The sequence below is a fragment of the Sceloporus undulatus genome, chromosome 1, assembly GCF_019175285.1.
Source record: "Sceloporus undulatus isolate JIND9_A2432 ecotype Alabama chromosome 1, SceUnd_v1.1, whole genome shotgun sequence".
NCBI lineage: Eukaryota > Metazoa > Chordata > Lepidosauria > Squamata > Phrynosomatidae > Sceloporus > Sceloporus undulatus.
Window position 1 is genome coordinate 105,372,631 of NC_056522.1, and position 9,176 is coordinate 105,381,806.

Below are 9,176 nucleotides of genomic sequence, written 5' to 3' on the forward strand. Positions count from 1 at the left end.
AGTGGCACGCGCCACGGAGGGCCGGGGGAGGAGGGGGCGGGGCCTCAGAGGGCCAATCAGGAGCCCCCCCCATCTCTCTCTTTTTCCCGGGGAAAGCGTCTCGCGCTCAGGAGGACCCTGCCACGCTCCCCGAGGCAAGGCTGGGCAAGCCAGCGTCCCCTGAGCATCCAAGGGAGCAGCGTCCGGACACATGGAGGACATTCCGGAAAAATCATGGAGGACGTGTGACCCTGACCCCTGCAATAACCCAAGCAAAGCTGCAAAGAGTGGCGTCACTAGGCTTGGTGCCATCCCCCCCTTGACCCCACTGGCCTCCTCCTGCTCCCATTTCACACCAGACAGCATCCTTGGTCTTGCTTCTTTGCACTCGTCTTCCTCCTCCCTCGCAGTTCCCATATAGGACACTGAACGGTGGTGCTCTTTCTTGGGACATCAACAGCTGGAGAAATTAAAACTTATAGACCTTCAAAATTACAATACCATACGTACAGCCTCAGTGTATTTACACACAAGCAGCAAAGATTTGGTTAAAATGTGATGCTTTTAAAGGATTTTTTTAAAAAAAAAGATCAAATTTTGAAATGTGAAATTTTATTTTTTTTAAAACAAGTTCTGGGGCCTCTCCTTCCTCAGAACCACTGAGCATGGCCCTGCTCCCACTTTCTCTTATAGCAGCACTTCTCAACCTGTGGGTCATGACCTCTTCGAGGGCGAACAACCCTTTCACGGGGGTCGCCTGAGACCAATGGAAAACATAGATTTCTGATGGTCTTAGGAACCAAGACACCACAGTATGAGGAACAGAATTAAAGGGTGGCAGGCAGCATTAGGAAGGTTGAGAACCACTGTCTTAAAGCATTTTAAAGGGAAGCAGATGAATGCCACAGCTCCTTTCTGCCCAAAGGGAGGTGTCTGAGGAACAGCAGTGTCACTCTTCCACCATTCGGGTGTCACCTGGTATGGTCTGCACCCCCAGCACCCTTCTGATGATGCCACTGGCTCCAAATGCATACTTCTTAGGCTCCAAAATGGAGGGCCTACTTTGGACAAGGAGGACATCTGGTCACCTTACTCCCAAGGCTGCTGGTGGTCCCTTCTTCCCATTTCCCTTCCAGCAGTTCTTTTCAAGGAACACATGGTTTTGAAGGTGGAAGAATGCCCTAAGCTCAAAGGTGAACAAGGCACCACACAATGGAGGACATTCTAGGAAAAAAAATGGAAGGCCTTACAAAACAAAAGCTAGAAACACTCATAGGCTGAATCCATACTGCAGAAATAATCTCGTTTGACACCACATTAACTGCCATGACTCAACGCTGTGGAACTCTGGGAATTGTAGTTTGTCGTGGCTCCAGAGTGGAGTCTTGACGCAGATTTCCTCCATTTAAGCACCAGGGCAGGTGTGACGCAAGAGATGTATGCTAGGTTAGCTGTTTTCAGCAAAAACAGCAGAAGAGACCTGTAGCACCCAAAAGATGCACATGTTTATTACTGCACATTTTGTGGAGGAGTGTAGTTTTAACTGTAAAGCTACCATTTAACCGAGGAACTACCATTTTGTTCAGATTAGCAACTTTGTGTTTAAAGCTTCACCAGTTTTGTCTGCAGCCACAACAAACTACAGTTCCCAAAGTTCCACAGCATTGAGTAATGGCAGTTAAAGCGGTGTCAAACTGAATTATTTCTGCAGTGTGGATGCAGCCATAGAAATATAAATTCATTTCATATAGTTTATTTACAGACAGGGTGGCATAGAAGTTGGAGGGTTGTGTTATTCCAAGCAAGTGGATGAATGAGCCTTAATCACTACTAGTACAAAAGTACCGCTGTCCAGAGAAAGTGGCAAGTGGAAGGAGCTTCTCATAAGGTGAATGGCAATCAGAGGCAGTCATTGCCTGTGACGGTCCTGTCCTTGTGGGAGGCTGTAATGGCAGTGGCTGGTGCTTGTATATGTTGGGTGGCATCAGCAAGAACCAGGAGAAAGTGCCACCTCTACCTGTCCTGGCAGAATGAGGAAGGGAGCAACATGTGGAATGTCATCATTACCATCACCACCGCTGCCATCATCATAACCAAAATACATATATCCTTCCCAAGGATCTCAGGGCAGCATAAAATAAAATAAAATAAAATATATACCGTGGGCCCTCTACATTGATGGTCTAGCCATCTGCAGACTGGAACATTGGCAGACGCCCCTCCCCATTATAGTCAATGGCATCAAGTGCACTACATGCCAACACAGTCAAGTGCATGCTGTGCATCCATTGACAATAATGGGACTTGAGGTCCTGTACATTTTACTATCTGCAGGGGTGCGTGGGTGGAACCCCCACAGATACAGTGGGCTGACTGTAATAAAATAAACAACCAAAAATAGTAACAATAATTTTAAAAGACTGAAACCAAATTAAATAATTCATCTTTTAAAACAAGACAATTTGAACAGTTGAAACAGTTTAGAATAATGGGACATAGATGATAAATAGAGCTAGATTTTCAAGAATGGTTCTGAACAGTTCTTGAAAATTGGCTGCTGTGGGACAGATGGGGAACAGATCAGGGACTCCCAGTGACATTAGTGGCATTCTCCCGTATGATAATATGCATCCTTTCCCCGTTCTGCCCCATTTTCATTCCCTTCTGTTCTGCCCCATTCCCGTTCCCCAAGCCTTGTGCAGTAAAATTAAAAATATAAAAATACCGACAATAAACATTGGAAATGCCAAGAAGGGAAAGGTACTACATATCATAAGTGGTGGCTGTGTAACAAGGCCCAAAAATTTTGGTTTCAAATTTATGAAATGGTTGGTGAGAATTTGCATATAAATATAAAAAAGACCCTAAAATGAAATGAAATGAAATGTTATTTATATACCGCCGTTCCAATGATCATGGCGGTTTACAACAAGATAAGATACATCACAATACAAATTACAAACAGCATAAAAACTCATGTACTATTATACAACAATAAATCCATCCTTATTCAAACTAATAATAAAACAATCTGAAATTACAATAAATACATTACAGCCCATGTCCCAACCGACCCCTAACAAAAGAAACTAACTACACCCCGCTCCTCTATCTCCCTCCCTCTGCAGTATTTACTAGGAATACTAGAGGAAGACTTGGAGACAAAACATAGAAAATTATTCTTTTCTATGATGACAACTGCAATTTTTGCTAAGAAATGGAAGAGTGAGGACATTCCAGACGTATCTGACTGGATCTGAAAAATGCATGAGTATATGGAAATAGCCAACTTAGGTAACATATAAGAAACAGGCCTATAGAAAACTTTGACAAAGAATGGTCATTAATGCAAGAATACATACAGTCAAAATGGAAATATATGTAAATACAGGTTATTACAAAGAAAATATAGGTGAATTGAGAATGGTTGTGGTAAATCACCTGATGGCAGTGAAAGTGGAGAGCCATTCAACCAAAAAATGAATTAACAATTGAGGTCACTTTCTTATCAAAGAAGGAGGCCAAGTCATATGCAGAGAGATCCTAAACTAAAGGACGCTCATTACAGCCAGCCACTGGACTCAATAAAGTGATAAAGGGGGTGAACAGCTGATGGCATACAGGGCTGTGCTTGAATTTTCTTCTGCAAATAGGATTGTCAAGATTCATCTACATGAGAATAATAAGTTTCACAAGTAGTCCTCAGTCTTTGAATAAAGACAAAATATGGTGATCTGCCTGATAGACTTGGGTTTCCAAGAGCAGATTACACCAATACTCCACCATCTGTCCTGACTTCCAACTGATTTTTGGGGCACAGTTCGAAGCTATGGTTTTGACCTGTGATGTACTTAAATAAAGAGGAGCCATTTAGAACTTTGTACAAAACAGAGAAGCCTTACTGGATGACACAGTGATTGCATTTCTCACAGACAGATTGCCAGAATGCAATATTACCCCAGCCATGTTCCTCTGTCCTGCAGCCACAACAGCTATGTTGACAGAATGTGATGTAAACTGAGTATGTCATTTCTAAAACACCCAGGATTTCCTTCCATGCAAGGGGAATCCTCCGTTCATTGCTGGTGACAGCAAACACAAAGCAAGCCTTGGATGGGACAGAGATTTCATTTCTTTTTGTGGCTTCCAAGGATGAAGAATGTACACAGGTTAAAGATTCAGCCTCAAGCATGTGCAACAGAAACAAATGTGCTTCCAGACATTTTGAGTAACTGAAACCAAACTGTAAATATTCAGGCTGTGTGAATATAGCAGGGTCTTCACAGTCCAGTCTGTGATTTGGGAAGAGAGGCAGCTATTTGGAAGAGGTATTTGGGTCCCAAGCTGAATGAATTATAACACCTTGAACTGGGCCTAGAAGTGAAAAAGTACCCTTGTGTGTTCTATTAAAACTGGCATATCATGCATAAGCCTGGCTGTGCCAGTCAAAATACTGTCAGCCACATTTAGCATCAATTGAAGCTTCCAAGTCATTTTCAAGGCATGACACTTCATGGTAATCCAGTCTGGAGGTTAGCAGAATATAGGTCACGATGACCAGCCCATCTCTGTCCAGAATTACTGCAAGATAGTGACCTAGCAGAAGCTGATAAGAAGCATTGCACAGAAAAGAAAAGAAAGAGAGAGAGAGAGAGAGAGAGAGAGAAGAATAAACTGACATGCATGCAACAGAGGAGGAAAGGGGCAAGTTTCAAAATTCAAAAGTTATATATTTATTGCATTAGAATAAAAACCATGTGTTTTGTTTGGACCGTAATGAACCACTTTCTCTCTCTCTTTGGGATTTAGTCTCTCTTTGTTTTCTTTGAAAGTCATTCCATGGCACCAAAGCTCCATGAGCTTTTACTGACCCCTTGCAAATGTGCACTCTCTCTTTAAGGGGGAGGATGCAACCACACCCAAAACAATAGTTTCCCATACCATTCATTCATAATAGTTCTGTCTTGTGTGAATTGAGATGATGGGCAGAAACAGAGCCAATTGTCATCAGGATGTTGATAACATTTTATATCCAGTCTAATCTGATTTGCTGAGGACAATCTCACTCATCTCATCATGGGGTGGGTGAGAACTTTGAGAGGCCATGCAAGGCCATAGGAAGAGCCAGAAAATCCCCAAATGCTCCCTTCTGCAACTAACCCTGCATGTAGGAATAGAATAACCATGTCACTATGTCTTTCCTCTTTAAGCTTCAAAGCTGGTCCAGAAGAAGACCATGTTTGGGGGCATTCTTGAGAGCCATTCAGAGATTAACGAGAATTAACAGGGTCACGCCTCCTGGAATTGTCATGTGCAGAGGACTCATGGGCCATACCTGCTACATTTGCCAGCCCCAAGGCCTGCTGGAATGCACCCAGCCATTTTTTCCCCAGAAGTAAAAGAAACAATATGGTGATTTCTGATATTTGAAAAAAGTTGATTTGTGGCAGAATCATGCTTCTAGAGGTTTCTTGATTCTACATTTTGAGATCAATTATTTTTTCAGGAGCTCAAGGTGGCTGGATGCAGCCTTGTAGTTGCATGCAGTCAGAGAGTCACATAATTCCCATGCCTGCATTAAAAAAAGTTAAAAAATATTAATCTGGCTGGCTTCAGGGTAGATTGGGGCCATGGAATGTGGTTGCTGCGGCTCCGGGACGACCAGCTCTGGGGTGGCCCCAATCCACCTTTTTCGGGCGGTCTGTTCTGGCCCTTAGACCAATTATTGAAGAAAGTCAAGGTAGAAAGTGCAAAGACAGGTTTACAGTTAAACTCTAAGAAACAAAAATATTACCCACAGATGATTTACATGACTTTAAAGAAGATAGTGAAGACATTTTAATAGTTCAAGATTTTTCATACCTTGGCTCAATCTTTAATCAGAGTGGAGGCTGCTGTCAAGAAATCAGAAATCAGGGTAGGCAACGGTGAAGGAACTAGACAAGATCTTGATGTGTAAAGATATCACTTTGAATGCCAAAGTTAGGATAGTCCATGCAATCATATTTCACGTTACTGTGCATGGGTGTGAAAGTTAGACATTGCAGCAAGCTGATAGAAAGAAAATTGACTCCTTTGTGATGTGGTGCTGGAGAAGAGTTCTGTGGATACTGTGGACTGCTGGAAAGACAAATAAATGGGTTCTAGTGCAAATCAACTCTGAACTCTCCCTAGAAGCCAAGATGACTAAACTGAGGTTAGTGTATTTTGGCCACATCATTATAAGACATAAAAAGAAGAGAATGCTTAGTAAGCTGGAAAGAAGTAGGAAAGGAAGATTGCATTTCAGATGGATAGAATCAATTAAGGAAGCCACAGCCTTGGGTCCTGAGCAGGGTTATTGATGATAAGGTGACTTGGAGGGCTCTCATTCATGGAGTAGCCATAAGTCGAAGTTGACTTGAAGACAGTTAACAACCAGCCAACCAACCAACCATGTGTGTTAAGAAGGAAGCTGTCACAATTAATGTGACTTGAAGTTCTTGGCAGCAAGGATGATTTTAACTGTCCATCATGGAAAAAGAGACTTGGCCTCTGTGGTCAAGGACTGTATGGAGTGAATTTATTATTATTTACTAGTATTAAATGTGCATCCCCAACCTTTAAATGTGCAATCAATTGGTTTGACAGCAAATCAAGCATAAAATCTCTCTAGAACCTAAATAGACTATACTGAGGTTATCATACTATGGACATATCATAAAAGGGCATGACTCACTGCAAAAGATGATAATGCTTGGCAAAGTGGAAACTGGTAGGAAAGGAGGAAGACTGCATTACAGTTGCGTAAACTCATCCTTCTTTTCTTTTCCAGTTTAGAACTCAAGGCAGCTTGCAGAACATAAAACAAACATAGTTTTAAATGAACAGCATACAAAAGCTAAAGACCAATTAAACCATCATAAAATTTGAAATCAGTTAAAACAACAACAACAACAAATAACAGCCCAGTACATTAAACAAAGCCTGTTTCTCCTGAAAAAAAATGTAACTATTTAAAGTCAAGTCGAAGGCTTTTGTGGCCGGCATCCATCGTTTTTTGTGGGTTTTTCAAGCTATGTGGCCATGTTCGAGAAGAGTTTATTTCTGACATTTCACCAGCATCTGTGGCTGGCATCTTCAGAGAAATTTTCAAAGGCTTGCAATAATAATAATAATAATAATAATAATAATAATAATAATAAGAAATAATAATTGTTTTTACTAGCTTGCGGAAAGATTACTGAGCGAGTGACAGTCTAGCCTCTCTGGGAAGGGACTTCCAGAGGCTGGGAGCAGTCACCAAGAAGGTCCTCTCCCATGTCCCCCCCCAGTGCCCCCAGATGTACCTATGAGGGCAGTAGGGTAGAGAGAAGGGCCTCAACAATGACAGCAACAACATTCAGACTTGCCTGTGTTTTGAGATCTTTTAAAAAGATCTCAAAACACAGGCAAGTTTGAATGTTGTTGCTGTCATTTAGTGTGAGCTTCTTTTAGCCTGCCAGATGCCACACACCCCATTTTAGAGAGAGAGAACCCAGATGGAATCTGGCCTTTTTCTCCTTTTATTTCTCCCTTGTACTTTTTTTTTTAAAGTAACTGGCTCCTGCATGAATAAAAAACACATACATGTCTTTCAGTATTTGTACAGCCTTTCCAAGATGCTCTTGCCAAGCCATACTTCACCCTCTCGCCTTCCAGCTCCATGCAAACGCCACACAGTCCACACATTCCTGCAGTGCAGTAGCAGGCTTTCACATTTCTTTCAGCAAGAAGCATAGATTACTCTTACAGGAAACAAGGGTGAAGTCACTGCTCAAACTCACATTCCCCTCTTTCTGCTTTTCCCTTTCTTGTATGGAGGAGGAGGAGGGCATGCTCTTTAAGCACATAGATCAGTGTTCGAATAGTATTTTTACTGAAACAATATTTGTACGTTTCCTCTTTAGGTTCTTGGTGCAACAGCTGTTTCTGTCCATCAGTGTTCACGGGAACAGGCAAATGTAGAAGTTCTCATTTTGTTTTCAGTTTACAGTATTTTCATTGGATGCTATGTTTTTTCTCTTTCAAATGGGAATTCAGATCTGGGTCTATGGCTACAGTGGTTGGGCTCCAGTCAAAACTGAGTGCTTGCTGACTCCCAACTAACTCTAGAGTTAGTTAGTAACTAATTTCAGAGCTTCACTTTGGCTGGATTGTTTCAGGAAGGGATTTGACCTCAATGTAAGCATGCTTTTATTTTCTGCAACACATAGAAACATGAATGAAGAATGAAGAAGTAAAGTATCAGTATTCCTGTTGATTGAGGTGACCGGTGAGTCCTCAGCAGTGATGTAGACTCAAGTCAATTGACTCGGACTCAAGTCAGACTCAAGTCATTCAATGACTTGACTTGGCAAAAGTGACACACTGACTCAGCTCGACTTGAGACTTGTATATTTTTAGTGACTGACTTGCTGATGCCATTCACTTTGAGCAGCAGGCAAGACCCACCCCCGTAGTGCCAGGTGCATTTCTTGAAAGGGAACAGCAAATGCATTAGGCAATGGTCTCTAGATGGAAAGATTCTTCTAAAGATTTTGCAAAGCTTTAGGAGACTCTTCTAATGTGCAGCAGGGACAAGCTGTCTAGAAGACCTCAACCCCCTGACTCAAGTTCATTGCCTAATGCATTTGCTGTTCCCTTGGAGAAATGCACCCAACTTCTTTTTTATGTTAAAAGACTTGAGACTTGACTTGAGACTTGACTTGAAAGTATTTTGCAAGGACATGAGACTCAACTTGAGACTTGAAGGAAGGGACTTGAGACTGGACTTGAGACTTGGACCAAAAGGCTTGAATATATCAGTGTTTCTCAGAAATATCACAAAATTTTGCACAATATGTTGTTTAGTTGGTGAAGTTCTCCCTTCTTCTCTAACAGTAACACCAGTGTCCTGGTCTTGCAGATTGCTTTATGTACAAACTCTAGTATACACACCTGGAACTCATCTGAGGTCTAATTATTGACCCCAAAGGAATTGTAGCTCTGTGTAAAACAGCTCTGTCTACTGAAAGAAACACAGAGGCTTATATGCTTTGGAGCTCTATGTTCTCATTAGGGCTCTAGATTACTATGATGTACTAAGATACTATGATGGAAAATTAAATACTGAGGCATTAGTAGCAGCATAGAATAGAGGCAAAACATTAATGATTTTATTTCTGGTTTGGTCTTAA